Source organism: Macrotis lagotis, chromosome 1, assembly GCF_037893015.1.
Source record: "Macrotis lagotis isolate mMagLag1 chromosome 1, bilby.v1.9.chrom.fasta, whole genome shotgun sequence".
Taxonomy (NCBI): Eukaryota; Metazoa; Chordata; class Mammalia; order Peramelemorphia; family Peramelidae; genus Macrotis; species Macrotis lagotis.
Genome location: NC_133658.1, coordinates 69435877 through 69458316, shown reverse-complemented (window position 1 = coordinate 69458316; position 22440 = coordinate 69435877).

The following is a 22440-nucleotide window of genomic DNA, read 5'->3' as shown; positions in this document are numbered from 1 at the left end:
ATTAAAATCACAGAATCATGTGTTGCTTTCATTAATTTTCATGAATTTATATTGAAATGAGGTATAAATTCAATTGTTTAAATTTCATTTACTATTTTTTCCATATTGCATGCAAAATCAATTTTAACATTTCCGATTTTTTCAAATTTTGATATGCAGATTCCCTTCCTTTCTCCCCTAACTTCCACATTGAGAAAGCAAGCAATTTGACATAGATTTTACATGGGTAGTCATGCAAAACACATTTCCATGTAAGTAATTTTGTGAAAGAAAACACAGATCAATCCCCCCCCCCAAAAAAAAAGCCAATTAAAGAGTAGAAAAAATACCTTTGATTTATCTTCAGAGTCTACCAGTTCTTTTTCTGGAGTTAGACAGTACCTTTTATCATAAGTCATACAGAATTGTCTTGGATCATTGTATTGCTGAGAATATACAGGTTTTTATACAATCTTGTTGTTATTATGTACAATGTTCTCCTGGTTCTGCTTATTTCACTTTGTAACATTTCATGCAAGTCTTTTTAATATTTTTTTCTGACAGCATCCATCTCACAGCTCATCATTTCTTAAAGAATGACATTCCATTGCAATCATATATAGCTTGTTCAACCATTCTCCAAATTGATGGATATCCCCTAAATTTCCAATTGTTTGCTACACTAAAATAGCAGCTATGAATGTTTTTCTTTTGCTTATTTAGATAATTTTTCTTCTTGTTTTTATTAATTTATTTTTTATCTCTTAGGGATACTGATGTAGTAGTGGTATTGCTTGGTCAAATGGTACACATGATTTGATAGGCTTTTGGGCATAGTTACAAATTGTTCTCCAAAATGGTTGAGTACATTTAATCACCAATAGTATCCTAGTGTTATAATTTTTCCAGATCCAACATTTGCCATTTTCATTTTCTGTTATATTAACCAATCTGTTAGGTGAGGTGGTAGCTCATCAATTCACATTTCTCTCATAAATAGTGATCTAGAACATTTTTATATAACTATATATTGCTTTGATTACTTTGCCTGAAAAGTGCCTGTTCATATCCTTTGATCATTTCTCAATTGAAGTATAATTCTTATTTCTATAAATTTGATTCCATTTTCTTTATATTTAGCAAATGATGAATTTTTCAGAGAAACTCACTGAAATTTGTTTTTTCAATTATTATCACGAGCTACATATTTCCATCCATTCCATTTTACCCTTATCTTCTTACTCTCCTTTTACCTAGATCATTCTCAAAACTATTTTGCTTTTTTTAACCTTCCTGAAACTGCCCTTCCTTCTGACAACTCCCCCCTCCCATTTATATTATCCCTTTCCCTTTCTCCTTTCTGGTATGGTAAGATAGATATCCACACTCAATGACTGTGCATATTATTCTGTCTTTGAGTCAATTCTGATGAGAATTGGTTCATGTGCGCTCTTTCGTATTTTCCCCATTTTTTCTTCCTTTGTAAAAATATCTTTCAGGCCTCTTTTATGACAGTTAAGTTATCTCATTTTATGTCTCCCTTTCCTCTTTTCTCAGTGCATTCTTCTTTCTCAACCGCTGATTTTATATTTTTAACTAGTTATACTATCACATTTAACTCACACTTCTTTTTGTCTATGTTTACTCCTAACTTCCCTTAAAAAGAAGAACATTTTAGGGGTTATAACAATTTTCCTTGTAGGAATATGAAATTTAACTGGATCAAATCCCTTTTGTTTTCTCTTTCCTCTTTACCTTTTTAATTCTTCTTCTGTTTCTTGAATTTGAAATAAAATTTTCTATTCTGCTCTAATCTTTTCTTTTTTTCCCAACACAATATTTTTATTGAGTTACAAAAGAAAGTAATTTTATTCATTGCTCTGAAGAATATTAAATAGAAAAGGGTCAATAGCAGAATATGTTAATTCCATTATAAATACTAACAGAAAATAAAAATGATAAAAATAATAAACAATATTACTTCTTCCTTTGACAGCACTTTCAAATATTTCATTTTAAACTTACAATCACCCTGTAATTTACTTAGTATAAATATTATCATCACCCCCCCTCTCCCCCATTTTATAGATATGAAAATTGAGGTTTAGGAAATATAGGTGGTTTTCCTATGGTCACACAATGAGTAAAGGAGAATTTCAGTCTCCATCATGTGACTCCAATTCCAGTTGCCTCTCCACAATTCACTAATGTCAGGGCGGTTGGTGTTGGAGAGAATAAAATCCCAAATCTTTTTTTATGCAACTCCTCAATCATGAATTTGTTGATTGAATTTTCTGTTCAGTTCTAGTCTTTGTGTCAGGAAATTCTGGAAGTCTTTGGTTTTGTGGAATATCCATCCTTTTCCTTGACAGTATATGCTGAATTTTACAGGGTTACAGTATGTTCTGGGTTGTAATCCCAGGTACTTACTTAACTCTCTGAATATGCTATTCCTGTTCTGATCCTTCAGTGTTGAGGCTGATAGGTCCTGTGTTAGTCTGATTGTACTGCTTTGAATTGTATTCTTTTTTCCTTTTTGCAATATTCTCTCCTTTATTTGAGGCTTCTGGAATTTGGATATTACAGACCATGGAGTTTTCATCCTGGGATCTCTTTCTGGAGGGGTTCTCTGGGTTCTTTCAATGGGTTATATTGTTGTCTTGTTCTGGTAGAATTGGGCACTTTTCCCCTTATAGTTTCCTGCATGATGTTTCCCAGGTTTATTGTTGTTGTTGTTGTTGTTGTTGTTGGTCCAGGCTTTCCAGTAGCCCAGTGATTCATAGATTGTTTCTTCTGGATCTATTTTCTAGGTCATTCATTTTTCATAGAAAGTTCATTACATTTTCTTTCATTTTTCAGCCTAATTTGTTTGATAGAATCTTGTAGTCTTGCAGAACAATTGGTTTCTAATTATTCAATCTAGTTTTTAAGATTTTATTTTCTTCAATTAGCTTCAGTGTCTCCTTTTCCAGCTGGTAATTTTTAATTTTTAAAGGAGTTGATGTCTTTAGTCAACTTGTCACAATTTTCCTGCATGTCTTTTTTTCAATTCTCTTATTTATTTATTTTTTAAATTTTCATGCATTTGTATATGCATATTTCAAAATTACAAAATTTCCCTCCACCCTTCCTTCCTACCCCCATCCCCTCACTAGGGAACTGTCAAGTTAAGCATTTTACATACATATTTTGTTAAATCTATTCATAAATTAGTAATGTTAGGCATGGAGAATTAAGGTTAAGGGAAAAGAGATACATGAGAGATAATTTTTATAAAGTGTTTATCAGATGTGTTTTTTCTGTATGTTTTGATTTGTTTTGTTTTTCTTCCTCTGGTTGGGGATAATATAGACTATTACCAGGCTAATATAGTTTTCTTAGCTCTCTGGACTGTCCAGAAGGGGTGCTTCCATCAAGGTTGTTCATGGGTACATTGTTTTCTTGGTTCTACTCCTTTTGTTAAGCATAACCCATAAGTTGTTCCATTCTTCTCTTGAGTAAGAACATTTATGGTTTCTTATAGAACAATAATATTCCATAGTATTCATGTACCATCCTACATGACCTTCAATTCTTTTTTTCCATTTTTTCCTCTCTTCTTTGGTTTTTAAATTCTTTTCTAAGCTCTTTGATGAGCTTTTGTATCTGAGTCCAATTTATAGACTATTTTGAAACTTTTGTGAGTGATTTTTTCAATGCTTTTTTCTTCACACATGGCATTACTGTCATCTTTGTCTGTAAAGTATTTTTCTATTAAGGAGCACTTTTTTAGCTTTTTTGTTCATCTTTGTTATTATAGTTCTGCTCCTGGGGTATATGAAGTATTGATCCAAGCTTTTATTTTGTTGGGACTGGAATCTGATCTCTGGCTTGTTGTAGGCCAAGAAATCACCTATGCAGTCCAGGCCTTGACTTTGCAGAGGTTTGTTTCTTCCTTTATGTCCAGGTTCTGACTTAACACAAGATTGTTCCTGACCCAGTCCTGTCTTTTACCCTGGTGTTCTCAGATTTCAGACTTTGTTTGGGGTTGGCATCCTCCCTTCAGGCTTGCTATCCAGCTGCTGGTACCTCTGTTGTTTTTAAACTGTTGGGACCTGGACTACACTGTGGCTAAAAGCCTCCCATGTCTTTCCTGCTCTCCTACCTCCTGGACTTTACTTTCCCTTTTCCCCTAAAGAGACAGTCCTTCACTGAAGATTCTCCATGATGTCTAAAGTTGAAGACTTCATCGAATCTTCTCTTTTTCTTGGTGGGATCTGTAGTCCGAATGTCAGAGTAGAGGTCTCATTTATCTTTGGTAGGGAAAGGTTTAGGGAACAAGTTAGCTTCACACTGCCACCTTGGCTCTGCACCAGAAGTTCCACCCAGCTCTAATCTTTTCATCAAGAATGCTTGAAAATCTTCTTTTTCATTGCATTTCTCCCCCCCTGAAAGATTGTGTTCAATTTTGCTGGGTAGGTGATTCTTGGTTGTAGTTCTGCCTCTTTTGCCTTCTGGTAAAAGCTGCTAAATTTTTATTATCCTCACCATAACATCATAAGATTAAAATTGTTTGATTTGACTGTTTGCATGTTTTCTCCTTTATTTTGGAACTCTAAAATTTGGCTAGAATATTCTTGGGAGTGTTTGCTTTGGCAAATCTTTTAGGAGATAATTGGTAAATTCTTAAAATTTCTAGTTTTTCCTCTAATTCCAAGATACCAAGACAATTTTCCTTGATAATTTTTTTAACAGATAATGTCTAGGTTTTTTTTTTTTTGTTTTCTTCTTTGATCATGACTATCAAGTAGTCTAAAAAATTGAATTATCTTTTTTGGATCTATATTCCTGTTAGTTGTTTTTCTAAAGAGATATTTTCACATTATCTTCTACTTTTTTCCTTCTTTTGATTTTGTTTCATTGTTTCTAGATGTCTCATAAAATCATTACAAAGGTGTGAAAACACTACAAAGGTATGAAGGATTCATAAGGTTATAAGGACTTTGAAGGACAAAGAGAGGGTTTTATATTTTATCCTCGAAGAAATATGGAATTACTTAGTTTTATTGTAGATACACTGCCATGGTCCATTCTGTAATTAGGGATTTTGGGGCTAATTAAAGGCAATATGTGAGCCAAGTGGAAGGAAGACTCTAGTAGGAAGACAGTTGAGGCAAGGGAGAACTAACCTTGATTTTTCAGTACTTCAGGCCTGAGATGATAATGCTCTACAATTACATCAAGGTGAGGGCCATATCAGAGAATATAAAAGAATATATATAAAAGCTATTTTAGAGTTAAGAAACAGTTAGATGTCACAGTGGTTAGAGCTACCACCTTGAAGAAGAAGGAACTGAGTTCAAATTTGGACTCAGCCATTTACCAGTTATGAGAATTTGGCAAGTCATTTAATCCTGATTGCCTCACAACCAGGGTCATCTTAGTGGTCTTGATTCATATATGGCTAATGATCCTACATGCTCTGGAGAGAAGTTGATGCTGGTGACTTAACATAACCCTTCCACACTTGAGTCCAATTCATGTGCTTGTCATTCATCACCTTCCTCATGTATCATCTTCTTTGAGAATGAAGGACAGAATATCATCATCATCATCATTATGGAAAAAGAAATGATAGCTGATTGCATATAATGGATGAGAGAGAGTTAAGAGTCAAGAACCATCAAGTTATGATTGCAAGAATGGTGGTATACCTGAAAATAATAATGAAGTAAAAAGAAGAAAAAATCTAGAGGAAAATATAATTAGTTCTGATTGGACATATAATTTAATATATCTTTAATACATCCATATCTAATAAGTAATTGTAGACATGAGGCCTGGAGTTGAGCAGAAAGGTTAAAATTGGAAAATAATTTTGAGAATGATCAGCATGGAGATTCAAATTACTAAGAGATTAATTTACTAAGCAAAATAACATAGAGAAAAAAGAGAAGAGACCCCAGAGAAGACCTTGGGGGACATCCATGGTTGAAAAGCATGAAAGGTCAGGCAAAAGAGACTGAAGAAAAACAATCCAAAAATCGGAAAAACTCAGTGAGATAAATTTCAAGAAACTCTAGAGAGAAATGAATATCAAGAAGGGGAGAATCAATTTTATCAAAGAACGCAGAGAAGTTAAGATTTTTACTTCTAAGTCTTTCCAACCTCAAATTAACCTATAAATTTTACATTAGCTTAGAATTACATTCTGTCTTCCTTAGCATTTTTTCCATCACCAATTCAATTGATTAACATCAATAAGTACATATAAAGGAGTAATACAAAAATAGTGAAAGAAAACTCCTTCCCTCGAGGAGCTATTGAAGAGACAAGCAAATAAATGTGTATAAATAAGTACGTGCGAATGTGTATCTGTGTGTTTATGCATCTATATAACTCATTCCCTCATCTATAAGGTGAAATAGAGAAGAAAGTGGCAACTACTCTACTAGCTCTTCCAAGAGCCAAATGAGTCACAAATACTTTTATAAGACTGAAGCACCTAACCCACAAAAATGGGTATATATTATACACTTATCGATATACCTCTACAGTTGCATCTACATTTGTGTGTGTGTGTGTGTGTATCAAATAACAAATAAAAAAGAGAAGGAAAGTATTAAAATTAATAAATTTTGGAAAAGGTTTCCTAAAGTAAACACAGGAGTTTAATTAATGAGGCAGTGTTTAATGAAAGAAATTATTGAGATGATTTAGATTGATAAATGTTAACTCAGGTAGAAAAGTAAAGTGTCATAATTAAAATATTATTATTTCAAGAATCCATTATTTTACTGAATTAGTTCTCCCTTCCTCTAATCTGGCTGGAGACTTACTCTAACTTAATAAAACTTCTAGAGACTTCCATTAGATCAACAAATAAGCACTCTATAGAGAGCCTGGTGATGAATCTGTTCAAATATGAAGTTTGTTTCAAAGAAGGAAAATTCTAAAGTACATCAGTAGATCATATACATTTTTAATTGTCTTCAGTGTATTAAGGGATGACTCTGAAGTTTTGGGGGGGTAGATTTGTTTGGAGGAGTTATTTTTGTTGTGGGCACTGTACTTTTTCTGATATTTTCCCCAAGTAGACTCTGTCTCTAGATTCTAATACAAATCTAATAGTAATTAGATCCTATGATTGATAGCTGGAAGGGATTTCAGACATCAAATTAGTCCAATGCTCTCATTTTACAGATGGGGAAACTGAGTCAGAGAAAGAAAATGAATTCTCAAGATGGTAAAAAGTTTGTAACAAGCAGTGCTGGTATCTGAATTGAAATCCAGTACTTTTTAGCTCCATTTGCCATAACTTAGTGCTAGCAATCTGTCCACCTATTTTTGGAAGGTTTAAATGTGATAATTAAAACAAAAAAATGAATAACTAAGCCTATGAAAGAGAATCAATCTATAAGATACCTTCTTCATTAAACATTCTATGAGTCTAGAAATCGACTGATGGTCCACCCAGTCAGCAGAATTTTGGAAACCAAGGACATGTAATTATAACGAATGGATAAAAAAAAGGACAACCCGAATGTTAGTGCAAAGATTTCTTTTTGCAGCCATGATGTCAAACACTGTTCTTCATTGGCTCACACTTAAACTGAGTAAGCCTTTTTTCTGATTATTATGAAATGATAAAAAAAACATATTGCTATCCTCCAGCACAATAAAGACAGTAGAAAAAGAGACCAATAGTTTCTGCTTCATTAGTATTTAAATTGTTAAGTTTTTGCTAAAAGTCAGTGAAGGACATTTCATAAGGCCAATATACATTGCCTTGCCCACAGGGTCTGCCAAGGTAATTTTTTAAATGATTTTTTGAGTGTTTTCCTTCTTTGACTGAAGTAGATACAGTGCTTCTTCTTATTTCTAATCAGTATTATTTTAAGCCATATTTAATATAATTAAAATTAGGTGTGTTTACAATATTAGGTGAGTAATCTTGTCACACTAAAAAATAGGGGGAGAATTCTTTGAAAAGCAATGATACAAAATTAGCATCACCAACACTAGAAAGACATAAATATGGAAGGATATTTTTATTAGAAAATAAATCCTAAAAATGACAGAAGTCTTCATTATTTTCTTTCTTTAATGGAGAGAGTTTTTACTCAGTTTTAATAATGCAAATCCATTCTCAGAAGGGCAGGAGCATCATATAACTTGTCTACCAGGGACTTTGGAGGTAGCAGATCTGGGCTCTAATCCCAACTCAGGTACTTACTAACTTTTAAATTAAGGGTTCAGAAAAATCACTTAACCTATGCCCAAAATATTTACTCATTGATCAAATGAGGATAATAATATTACTTACTTATAAGGCTATTGTAAGGATCAAATAAAATTTATATTGAAAACTTTACTGTGTAATAAGGACGTTGATGGTGATGCTGTTGCTGCTGTTGCTGCTGCTGCTGCTGCTGATGATGATGCTGATGCTGATGCTGATGTTGATGAGAATGGTGATAACAGAAAGGGTTACCTGATATGAAATAAGAAAAATTGAAATTTACTAGTTCTATGATTCTGGACAAACCGATTCACCTCTCTGTGTCTGTTTATTTTTTTTAATGAGCAGGGAACTTGCTATGCCATAGGTGATGATGACTCTAGGATTCGTAATTACAAAACAGATGTTTTGGTTCTAATTGACAAATATCAGCAACACTTGCATGATGTTGTGGAAATGTATTCTTGTCTGGATCTTTAGTTCTCTCTTCTGTTATGTGGGAGTAATCAATTTTGAGCTACCTGCATCACAAGGATCCTATATGGCCAACACATATAAATAGAAGTTTTCCAAAAACTAACAGACTAAAACAGAATTCTGTAAACTCAGCCCATTTACCCTAATTCATGCCTTTGAAGATATTTGTTCTTACACTACTTGAAAACATATGGTTAGGGGCAATAAATTCTACTTTCAAGTGGTTCTAATTATTATTTTTTTCTTTCCATATATGGAGTGTAAATATGCTACTTTTCTATTTACTAATATTGTTCCTTGGTTTGGCAGCCAAGGATAATTAGAATAAATTTAAGTCTTTCATATGGCAATTCTTTCTAATACTGATGACAGTTATTATATCTTAAATATACGAAGTTGTTCCAAATTATGTATAAATGTGATATAATGAGGACAGAGAGTAGAGGTATTATTACCAACCTTGTTGAAACCATCCCTTTCAACATAACCTAAGAGCCAATAATAATTATTGTTAAAGTGTTTGTTGCTAATGAACTTATAGTCTACTAAAGCTCCTCTCCAGAGTAATTCTTCAAAAATATAATCTGTTTAATAACGATGACTGCTAAATTCTGTATAAACATTACATTTTAAGTATAGTGTATAATTTTTCACTATTATATTTTAACATACCTAGTTTGTTATTTTGAATTTCATATAATTAAATTCTTACCACATTCATAGGATCGTAGATATTGAAAGAGTTTGGAAGGATGCCAAATGGTACCTAATCTATTCTCTCATTTGAAAAAAGACAAAATTGAGATCCAAGGAAGTTCAGTCACTTACCTCAGGTTGATATCAGTAGATAATGAAAGTAAAATTTTCTAATTCCAATAATAATTTAAATATTAATTTATATATCTGTATATATAATATATAATTAATAGCATTTTGGGGCAAAAAAGAGAGTGCAAGGGGGAGAGAGAATGACAGAAAGAGAGAAAAATGGTAAGATAATAATAATTGGTGAAAGATTTGTGCTATGGATACTTCATCAATAATGAATGATTTATTAGCGATTAGTTCATTTTAATAGTTATAAATTCATCTGAATAGCCTGTTAACTTCTTTCTCATTGCTATGTTCCAAAAGGTAAATCTATAGCAAGTGAGATCCTGGCAAATATTTTAATGGAATCATGTCCACAGCATTTCATCTATGTCACAATTTAGTAAAAAACTAAATTCATGCTATCTGAGTTGATTTACTATTAATGAATCAAGAACAATACATCCACAAAATACTTCAATTAGGGGTTGCAAGTGCTACGCACTATGCTAAGCTTTGACAATTTAAATGCAAGGATAAAGGAGGTGGAAACTGTCCTTGAAGAGTTTAATATATTAGTAGGAGAAAACAACTTGTAAGGTAAAACTAAAGAGAATGGGTGGGTGGATGGGGAGAAAGACATGAATGGGCATGAGGGAGAAAGTTAGGAGAGTAAGGCAGAAGGAAGTCAAGGCTGACCTAGGCAACTTGCTTAATTTAGAAACTCCAAATAGAAGCCATGTCAGCCTTTTATGATCATCACTTCCCTTTAAGCAAACTTTCAAGATGCAATCTTGGATTTTGCCATGGGTTACAGTAACGCTCATAGGGCTGATGTTGGAAGCATCCATTCTCTTCCCACTTTTGAAAATAGGTAAAGGAAAAGAAAAACTAACCTTCTGTCCCAAAGAACTTCTTCCCTTCTAAATCTTTCCAAATTTCACTGATTGTGACTCATCAATCACACTTTCCAATGCTGACCTTTCTTTAAGACATAGTTAATTCAGGTCTGGTTTTATAGACTCCTTTGAGCTAGGACATTGTCTCTTACACCTTGAATTCCAACTACATGTTCACCATTCTTTGATTTGCTCTTTTCAAGCCAAAAATCTCTCCTTAAAAGAGACGGGGGACAAAATAAATGTTGAATTACTCTTAGTTCACTCCATTGTCTATTAACATCATCCAATTCATTTTGTGAAGCATTCAAAATATTCCTTTGACCTTTCCTCTTTTTCTTGGAACATACAAATGTACTCAAACACCAAAAAAAATTTGTTTTTGATTCTTATAAATAAAGGTGTGCTCAACACATTCTGATCTTAAGCTCAGTACTATTCCCAGGGAACAATGACATTTTAAATAAATCAATCATAACCACAATAAAAAGAACAACAAAGAAAATGACTAATGTGAAAAATATTATTTAGAGTTTTCAAAGTACTTCATTTATATTCCTTTATCTATAAAAAAGTAAAATTATTGAATATGATATCACCTCTAATAACTTTCTGAGGAAGGATTCAAACTCAGGTATTTTTTTAAATAAAAGAAAAATTTTATTTATTTTGAGTTTTACAACTTTCCCCCTAACCTTCCTTCCCTCCCCCAAACCCCCACAGAAAGCAGTCTGTTAGTCTTTACCTTGTGTCCATGGTATACACTGATCTAAGTTGAATGGGATGAGAGAGAAATAATATCCTTAAGGAAGAAAAGAGATATAAGAATAAGAGATAGCAAAATTACATAATAAGATAACAGGGTTTTTTTTTTAAATTAAAGGTAATAGTCTTTGGTCTTTGTTCAAACTCCACAGTTCTTTCTCTGGATACAGATGATATTCTCCAACACAGCCTAAAATTATGCCTGATTGTTGCACTGATGGAATGAGGAAGTCCATTAAGGCTGATCATTACCCCCATGTTGCTGTTCGGGTATACAGTGTTCTTCTGGTTCTGCTCATCTCGCTCAGTGTCAATTCAAGCAAATCCTTCCAGGATTCCTTGAATTCCCATACTTCCTGTTTTCTAATAGAACAATAGTGTTATAAGACATGCATATACCACAGTTTGCTAAGCCACTCCCCAGTTGAAGGACATTCACTTGATTTCCAATTCTTTGCCACCATAAACAGGGCTGCTATGAATATTTTTTTACAAGTGATGTTTTTATCCTTTTGCATCATCTCTTCAGGGTAGTAGTGGTATTACTGGATCAAAGGGTATCCACATTTTTGTTTCCCTTTGGGCATAATTCCAAATTGCTCTCCAGAATGTTTGGATGAGCTCACACCTCCACCAACAATGTATTAGTGTTCCAGATTAAACACATCCTTTCCAACATTGATAATTTTCCTTTCTGGCCAGTCTGAGAGGTGTGAAGTGGTACCTCAAAGATGCTTTAATTTGCATTTCTCTAATAAGTAGTGATTTAAAGCAATTTTTCATACAACTATGTTTTGCTTTGATCTCCTTATCTGTAAATTGCCTTTGCATATCCTTTGATCATTTGTTGGGGAATGGATTAGTTATTTTTTTTTTAATATTTGACTCAGTTATCTGTATATTTTAGAAAGGAGTCCTCTGTCAGAAAAACTCATTGTGAAAATTGCTTCCCAATTTACTACACTTCTTTTGATCTTGGTTACATTGGTTTTTGTGCAAAATCTTTTTAATTTAATGTAATCAAAATTATCTAGTTTATTTTTAATGATGTTCTCCATCTCTAAATATAGCATTCCTTTACCAAGAATATATAGCTACTTCCATGAAATTCTTTAAAAATTCCTATTTGAGCTCCCTGTCCACTCAGGTATTGGGTTAATTCTCTGTCTCTCTGTCTCTCTGTCTCTGTCTCTCTCTGTCTCTCTGTCTTTCTTTCCTTCTCACTCTCTCACTCTCTCACTGTAATTAGTTATATTTCTGTCATTAGAATTTATATTTTGAAAGTTTTTTTCACATAATTTTAAAGAAATATCATCAACATCATTTCAAATAAACATTTCTTAAATACATTCTCTGTACCAGCTATTATTCTCAGTGATGAGATACAAATGGGGAAATAAAACAGGCACTGCCATCAACTATCAGATTAGAAATCAGGAAGTATGGGAATTCAAGGAATCCTGGAAGGATTTGCTTGAACTGACACTGAGCAAGATGAGCAGAACCAGAAGATGGTACATAAAAAGTGTAAAAATGTTTGGAGGAAGCACTAAGGAAGATCCTTAACACTAGCAATAGTAGAAAAAATTAGGGAAGCACCAAAATCATGCTGGCAGTGAGAAATGAAGAAACATCTAAACCAAAGGTTCTCCTTAAATTGAAGTTTGGAGATCATGGCCCACCATCCAATCTGAAAGTCTGAGAGTTGTGATGAAGTATAATGAGAACTTAAAGGCAAATGAGGTCACAATAATCAGTTTTAGGTTGAAGAAATCAGTCAAAGAATTCACAAAAACAGTACTACCATGGAAGAAATTTTTTCCCTAAAATTATCAATATTAATATTACAATTATCAATGATATTTTAATGATCAGTACTAATAATAGCTAACATATATATATATTTCAGTGAAAAAGGTATTATTATTATTCATTACCTCATTTTGCCCTCATGAGAACAAAATATGTCAATATTCTTATAGCAATAAATGAAGAAATTGAAGTCCAGAGAACTGCAATGACTTTGCTAAGGTCATGTGGGAAGAAGTACCATAATAACTATAATAATAAAGAGAACTCCTTGACAATTAAGTCATTATGCATCCAATACAATGTGAACCTAAAAGATGTTTGGGAAAGAGAGAAAGAAACAGAGAAATAGATTTTGGGGGAGATAGAGATAGAGATAAATACAGAGAAGAAGCAGGGAAGAAAGAGAGAGAGAGAGAGAGAGAGAGAGAGAGAGAGAGAGAGAGAGAGAGAGAGATACAGAGAAAGAGAGAAATGCAGACAGAGAGAATAAGAAGAAAGGGAGAAAAAGAATAAAGAATAAATTTAGAAATTAAATATTTAAGCTCATGTGTAAAGTTAAAGAATATAACTCCCAAAGCTAGAAAAACAGATACCAAGCTCCTGAGCTCTGGTCTGAAAAGACTCATTGAGTAAATTTTTACAGTTTGTCCTATTGAGAGGAGAATAAAACTTTGGAAATATGTGATTCAGAACTCCTCATTATGTCCTTTTCATTTAGCAAATTAGCACTTTATCATATTTGCACGTTATCAGCTTGTTACGGACATAATTTGACAAGGTGCTACTTTGAAATAGTAAACAGACTATGAAGTGTGTGCTTTGACTTCACTGGAATTCTTTCTCTGAAATGTCTAAATAGTCAGAATTGAGGAAAAAAAGAGAATAAATATTGTAACTTGAAACAAATTTAGTGTGCCTGTACATACCTGCTTCAGTTTAAGGGTAAGGCCACAGAGGCCCAGAAAATGGAAGTGATCTGTTTAAGGTTACATATTTAGATATGATTACTATAAGCTTTCACATATCTTATATTCTTTCAACTCATACACTCATTATTCTTATTCACATCTTGATTTCTTCATCTATAATATTATATTTGTAAGATGTTTATCTTCAGTTCATTCTATAAGAATTATTTTGCAAGGAATTACAAGTTTTGAATATATCATGACATCGCTTAAAGCCATTTTGCGTTTCTGTTACAGTAATTTTCAAAGTGAGCACTAGGTTAACTTTGGATTGATGTGAACTAATCCAAAATCAAGTAGTTCCTCCTCAAGGACTATATGATTTATCAGTTAGAGTGAGAAGAGACAGACCACATCGTACCCTACCTAGCAATAGCAAATTTTGAAATATGTGTCCCACACAGTGACATGTATTCTCCACTCATATCTAGCCCAAACTCTTCTACTATACACTTTCCCATAGAGTATAAAATTCTAATCGTTTTCTTTAGCAGGGAATAGTTCCTTTTGAGAAGCTGGAATCCAACATCCAACTTGAGCACCCTCAAAATCATGAACTCAGGAACAATCAAGAATCAATGAACAAATATTTATTAAGCTCCAATGATGCACCAGGAACTAGACTAAGGGATATACAGAAGACAAAAGACAGTCACTACACATTTTAATGGGGGGAGGTAATGTGTAACAAACCGACAAATAAATAGGATATATACACAGGGAAAATGACAGATAATCAATACAGAGAAACCTCTATCATTAAGGGATCACAGGAAAAGCTTTTTGTAGAAGGTGAGATTTTATGTGAAACTTTAAGGAATCCAGAGAACTCAAATAGAAAGGTTAAGGAAAAAAATCAGAACTATAATAAGAAAGATAAATGAACAAGAAAATGTTTGCAAACCCAGGCCTATAACAGATACTATAAATTTCTCAGCCTAGAATTTAACTCTGTCTACAATCTGCCTTTGACCTACATTTCTTGCTTAATTTCACACTATTTCAGACACTCAGCTTTCCAGCCAAACAGGATAACTATATTTTCTATGACTGGATTCTGCTTTCAGGAAACTCTTTTACATTGATGCAGTCCATTTCACCATGATGAAATTTATTTCCTCATTTCTATGTGTTGAATTCTTTGCTTGAAAGACATTCAATGGTCCATGGAGTTTCTTTGATTCCTTCAGTTGAAAGGGATGTCTCTTTCCTCAGACATTTGACTTAATTTCATACTTCTTTACATTCATGACATAGTCTTCTTTTGGACTTTAATCACTTTGGGAATTTGGACTGTGTCATTTTACATAATCTCCAGTACCTAGGTCAGTATGTTTAGCACAACTTTATTGAGTTTCTGTTAGTCAAAGAACATTTTTTTAACATTTAGTATGGTTCAGACTTTATGTTAAATATCTATAATATAAATGAAGGAGAAAATATGATCCCCACCCTCAAGGAGGTTAATTTTGAATGGAGACAAAATTGAAATTAATGTAATAACACACCAAATGCAGTGGAAATGTGAGTAAACTCAGAGGAAAGACAATAAGAGTCCGAAATAGAAAATAACCCCTGAAGTTGGTGAAAATTCGGTTTATTTTTAAACAAAAGAGGTGGAGGTAAAAATGAAAAATAAGACATGAGGGACAAGCATATTTAAGGAATTCTATTTATTTCTAATTGATATTTTATTTTTCCAAATGTTATAAAAGTTTTTCAACATTCATCCATATGTCTATGTATATTTCTAAGTTACAAAATTTCTCCACCCTCCCTTCCCACCCTCCTTCCTCTCAGCAGCAAACAATCAGGTTAATATTGTATTTACACATCTGTGTTAAACATGTTTACATGCTAGCCATAATTGGTATGAGGAATCAGGATTAATGAAAAGCAATACATAAGAGATATTTTCTAAAAAGTGAATGTAGTGTTCATCAGATTCTGAAGGGTATTTTTTTGCTCTGTTTTTCTTCCTTTGGATGGGAAAACTATCGTCCATTTTTTTTCCCTTGGTTCAACTCTCTTCCCCTTAGCATCAGATCCTTTAATTCATTCATTGCTTCTCTAGAGTCTGACCATTTATAGTTTCTTATAGAACAATAAGATGCCATAGTATTCATATGCAAAATCTTGTTTAGTCATTCCCCAAACTGATGGATATTCCCTCAATTTCCAGTTCTTTGCCACTACAAAAAGAGCTGTTATAAATATTTTGGAACATGTGAGATTTTTCCCATTTTAATGCATAGAGATCTAGAATTGGAAGTGCTGCATCAAAGGGAATGAACAATTTCACTGCTGTTTGAGCATAGTTCCATATAGCTTTTCAGAATGGTTGGATAAGTTAACTCCACCATCAATGCATTAATGTTCCAATCCTCCTACAACCTCTCCAACATTGATCATTTAACCTTTTTGTCATCTGAGTCAATATGATAGGTATGGGGTGATACTTCAGAGTTGGTCTAATTTGTATTTAACTAATCAATAATGATTTAGAGTATTTTTTCACATAATTATATATAGCTTTAATTTTTTCATTTGAAAAAAATTGTCTATTCATATCCTTTGGCCAATTTGATCAACTGGGGAAATGAATTGCAACCTTATAAATTTGATGCATTTTTGTTTTAGAAATGAGACACTTATCAGAAATCCTAGTTGTGAAGATTGTTTCCCAGCTTTCTGTTTTCCTTCTAATTTTGGAAGTACTGATTTTATCAGTGAAAAACCTTTTTAATTTAATATAATCAAAATGGTTCATTTTGAAGTTTATAATGTACTATTTCTCTTTTGCTCATAAATTTATCCCCTTTCCATAGATCTGATGGATAGAGTATTTCTTGATCTATTAATTTATCTATCATGACAACCTTTATGTCTAAACCATGTACCCATTTTGACCTTATTTTGATATAGGGAGATGTGTACTTATGCCTAGTTTTTCCCACCTTATTTTCCAGTTTTCCAAACAATTTTTGTCAAATTGTGAGTAGATTATGTAGTCATTTACTATTTATTTTGAATCTATTCTTATTCACTGGTCCATTATTCTATTTCTTATGTAATACCAAATTTTTTAGATGATTGCCACTTTGTAGTATAGTTTTAGATCTGGTAGAGCTAGGCCACCTTCCTTTACATTTTTTTCATAAGGTCCCTTGCTATTCTTTACCTTTTGTTGTGCCAGATAAAATTTGCTATTCTTTTTTCCTAGATTGGTAAAATAATTATTTGGTAGTTTGATTGGTATGACACTGAATAAGTAATTTTAATTTGGGTAGAATTGTAATTTTTATTATATTAATTGGAACTAACCATGAGCAATTGAAGTTTTTCTGATTATTTAGATCTTACTTTATTTGGTTGAGAAGTGCCTTGTAATTGTGTTTATATAGTTTCTGGATTTGTTTTGGAAGGTAAGTTCCCAAGTATTTAATGTTGTCTACATTTACATTAAATGAAATAAATTATTCTATCTCTTGCTCTTGGACTTTATATTTCTTATATAGAAATGTTGATGATTTATGTGAGTTTATTTTTATATCCTGCTACTTTGCTGAATTTCTTAATGGTTTCAAGGAGTTTTTTTAAGATGATTTTCTTGAATTCTCTAAGTATACCATCATATCATCTGCAAAGATTAAGATTTATGCTTCCTCATTACCAGTTCTTATTCCTTCAGTTTCTTTTTTCTCATATTGCTAAGGCTAGCATTTCTAATACTATTTTGAATAGCAATGGTGATACTTAAGAAATTCTATTTAAAGAAGAACAAGATGGGAATGTAGCCAAGATGGCAGTGTGAAGGCAGCATTTCCTGGGAACTCTGACCCCCCAAATCAACCAAAAAGAAAGGATGGCTCTAGCCAAAATTTGCTGGAGAGAACCCATAGAAAGACTGAGTGATACATTTTATAGTCCAAGACAACCTAGAAGTTCTGCAGGAAGGATATGTGTCACCAGGACAGGGGGTTGGAAAAAAAGTTGTAGTGCAGCCCAGTGCAGCCCCGCTCAGTGCAGCCCAGAGATAACTAGCAACAGCTTGAAGGGATGGGCAAAGAACTCTGCTGCACCAGGGTGGATGTGGAGTGAGGAGCACAGGCTGCAGAATCTGCAGTGAGAATTGGGAAAAAGCAGCCTGCACCCCTAGAGGCAGGAAGGGAAGTCTGAAGAGATTTCTCTGCTCTTCCAGTGGTAGGACTCTCTTGTTTGCCTACACTCAGATACTGCAGTTTGGGCTTCCATGCTAAATAACCAAGCTGGATCCCTCCTTATAGCCCTAGGGCAGAGGGAAGTACTGGGCCATCTATATATCAAAGAACAGGCTAGAGAGCATAAGACCTTGGAGGAATAAAGGTCCCAGTGTGGTGTCCCCCCCCCCCCAAAAAAAAAAACCCAAAGCATTGGAAGCTGTAAATTAGTCTCAGGCTGAGGTAATGATTAAGCAACAGAAAAAGAAGAATCTGACCATAGAGAATTACTTTAGTTCCATGGAAGATCAAAATACATACTGAGATGATGACAAAATCGAAGCTTCTGTATTCAAAACCTCCAAGAGAAATAGAAAAGGGTCTCAGACTATGGATGAGCTCAAAAAAGACTTTGAAAAGCAATTAAGGGAGATGGAAGAAAAACTGGGATGAAAAAGGAGAGATATGCAGAAAAATCATGAAAATCAAATCAAAAGCGTGGTGAAAGATATACAAAAAAGTACTGAAGAAAATAATATGTTAAAAACCAGTTTAGGCCTAATGGATAAAGCAAAACAAAAGACAAATGAGGAAAAGACTGCCTTAAAAAACAGAATTGGCCAGCTGGAAAAGGAGATAAAAAATCTCTATGAAGAAAATAAATCCTTCAAATGTACAATGAAACAAAAGGAAGCTGATGACTTTGCAATAAAACAGGAAGAAATAAAATTCTTCCAATAAAGCCAAAAATTAGAAGAAAATGTCAAATACCTCACTGGAAAAAAAAACAACCAACCTTGAAAACAGATCCAGAAGAAATAATTTAAAAATTATTGGGCTATCTGAAAGCCATGGCCAGGAGAAGAGCCTAGACCTCATTTTTTGAGAAATAATACAGCAAAATTGACCTGAGATCCTAGAAACTGAGGGTAAAGTAGAAATCGAGAGAATTCATCGGTCACCCCTTAAAAGAGACCACAAACGAAAAATTTCCAGGAATATTATAACCAAATTCCCAAACTCCCAAATCAAAGAAAAAATTCTAAAAGTTGCCAGAAGCAAGCAATTCAACTACTGAGGCTCCATAGTCAAGATTATACAGGATCTAGTAGCAACTACATTAAGGTCTCATAGGGATTGGAATATGATATTCTGGAAAGCAAAAGATCTTGCTTTACAACTGAGTATCAACTACCCAGCAAAATTGAACATCCTGTTTCAGGGGGAAAAGACAGACTTTCAATGAAACAGGGGACTTTCACACTTTCCTATTGAACCATCCAAAGCTGAACAGAAAGTTTGATCTCCAAGTACAAGACTCTGGTGAACCATAGAGGGAGTGGAAGAGAGGGACTAACTATGAGGAACTTGACGATGTTGAATTGTTTGTATTCCTGCACAGGAAGAAGATATTGCTAACTCATATGAACTTTCTAATTTATAAGAGTTGTTAGAAGGATGATATATAGATATAACATAGGAAGGAGCAGAATATAATGTTATGATGTAGTAAAGGGATGGAGTCAATGGGCGATGGGGGAAAGTCCTGGGAGGAAGGAAAAGGAGATGTAGAAGAAGCTGAGAGATTTCACCTAAGACTCAAGAGAAAGCTTTTTCATTGGAGTGGAGAAGTGGAAGGAAAGGGGGAATGAGTGAGCCTTCATTCTCATTGGAAATGTCTCAGGGAGAAAATGGCATACACATTTAATAGGTTGAGGAAATCTATCTTGCCCTGGAAAAGGATGGGAAAAAAGGATGGGATGAGGGGGAATGGGGGGAGGGAAGGGGGGAATAGGTGATAGAAGTGAGGGAAGATCGAGGGAGTTTCAACACACTTTTGGAAAGGGCCTGGATGAAAGGAGAGAGAGAATAGAATAAATGAGAGTGGGGAGAAATAGAGTAGAGGAACATCTAGTAATAGCAACTGAGGAAAAAATATTGAAGCAACTTCTGTGGTGGATTTATGATAAAGAAAGCAAGTCACCCCAGAGGCATAGTCATTGAAATTTGAACTCAGACTGAAGTACAATTTCTCTCTCTCTCTCTCTCTCTCTCTCTCTCTCTCTCTCTCTCTCTCTATTTTTGAGGTTTCTCTTCTTCTTAGCAGGGGAGGGTGTTTATGTTTATTCTTGTGTTTACTTTTATAACATTCAATTTAAATCAATGCATGGCATGGAAACAATGTAGAGACTCAGACAGCCTTCTGTTGAACAGGGAGGGAAGGAAGGAGGGGGGAAAATTGTAGAATTCAAAGCTTTGAAAAAAACTGATAGGTGCATATTACAATTGTACATAATTGGAAAATAAATGAGATGTTAAAAAAATAAAGAAGAGCAAGTTGATCAATGGAACTAAGCCATAACATACAGAGAGAGAAGCTCATTATAAGAAGATTGCAAATGTAGGAAGCATACCTGTTGTTAAAGGCTTTAAATTCTAAACAGATTTCTTTTATATTATTTTATGTTTCATGCTGTCAATAACAGTGAACCTTTGAATTTTGTTGACTTGGGGGTTCATGTGATCAATCCACTATTACAGTGAAATCACCTTTACTACTTATTATGCTTTTTTATTATCATTATTTGATGTATCGTATTAATCTCCACAGTAGTGACAAATTTTCATTTTCTATGTATAGAATTGTTTTTTATTGTTTTATTGAGAAAGTTGAAAGAAATTGGGGTCAAAATGGTGAAGAAATAATTTAGATATGCTGCTTTTGATATTATTATTTGATTTGATTATTATTTGATACTCTATTTATAAAAAATAAACATTTTTAAAGTGCTGTGAATCAAAGCTTTGATTCCTGGCTCCACCTTTTATGTTCCATGTGAATGGTTCACATCATTTTATATGCTTGACCTCAGTTTCTTCATCTATAAAATGATTAAGTTACAAGAGATGTCACAGGGTGAAAAAGGTTTAAAAAATAACAGAGGGCAAGCTGAACTAATATAAAATGCATTGAGGAAATGCTGAACGAAATAAATACAATCAAAATACATCAAAGATAATCCTAATTTGTGGTTTTCTAAGAAATATTTGACTCACACGTTCCATTTCTCTCTGAGTTTGACACTATTCAAGATGAACTATAAGATCTCTTTTTATTTATCATGCTGATACTAAGGTGATCTTTTTTTAACTTTTAAGGTTATCTGACAAGTACTTTATATAGAGGTCTTGCTTCTCTATTCTGAATAATAACCGGTGAACATTTGACAGGAGAGGGTATTATTATCCTTACTGAGTATCTTCAATCTGAAGCAATATGACCACTTAATTCTTAGAATTAGAAATTATCAGGGGTTCCCTAATTCCATCTTTATCTCAAGTAGAAATATTCTCCAGAATACTCTTTAAAGTGATCATCTCAGTCTTCTTTAAAAGAGTGCAATGTTAGGAAATTCAGTAACTACTGAGGCAACCCATGACATTTTTGAACAGTTATAATTGTTATGAGAGTCTTTATTGTTTTGAAAGAAGACTCTTCTTCCTGTTACGTTTTGTTCCATTTGTTCTATTTCTGTTTTGGGAAATCAAGTAGAACAGATCTGAAAGTTTATCCATATCACAAATTTTCATATATTTAAAAGTATACTCATATGATATTATGCTTTGCCTTTTCTAGACTGAAGAATATCATATAAAGTTTCTTAAATAGATGCATTTATATCAAACTTTCCAATCCTTTTACCACTTTATATTCCTTTTTCTTATCCCATACTAGCTTTGAAATTGGTTTTAAGATATTGTTGGATAAGGAGAAGAATTCACAATTTGGAGTGCAAGGGCCTGTATTAAAGTATTGATTGTATTACATATTACCTGTGTGATTATAGGAGAGTATCTAAATTTTGTAATCAACAATCAATAAATAATATATGGTAAGTATTGAAGGAAGCACCAGGGAAATCAAGAATGTTAAAAAAAATCCCTCCTATCAAGAAAGAAACATTCAATTTCATTTATAAATGAGAGGATTGCTTTATTTATAGAATTACATAATCTTAAAGATGAAAGATCTTAGATGATTCTCTATAAGAATTCCTGTAATTTATAGTTGCAAAGACTCTTCTAATTTTGATTCAAGGTCTCTAACCATTTGAAAGCCACTACTTGTTTTTTTTTTACTTCTGACTACTAAATAACAGGAAATAAATTTGTCAAAATCTTATCTGGCTCTCCCCTATTCAGAACCAACTTTCAAGTCTTATGTAAAAAAGAGAATATGATTAGCCTTTAAAATTTAATTTAAATATCTCACAAGAAGAGCAGTAAGAAAATGAATCATCAAGTCTGTT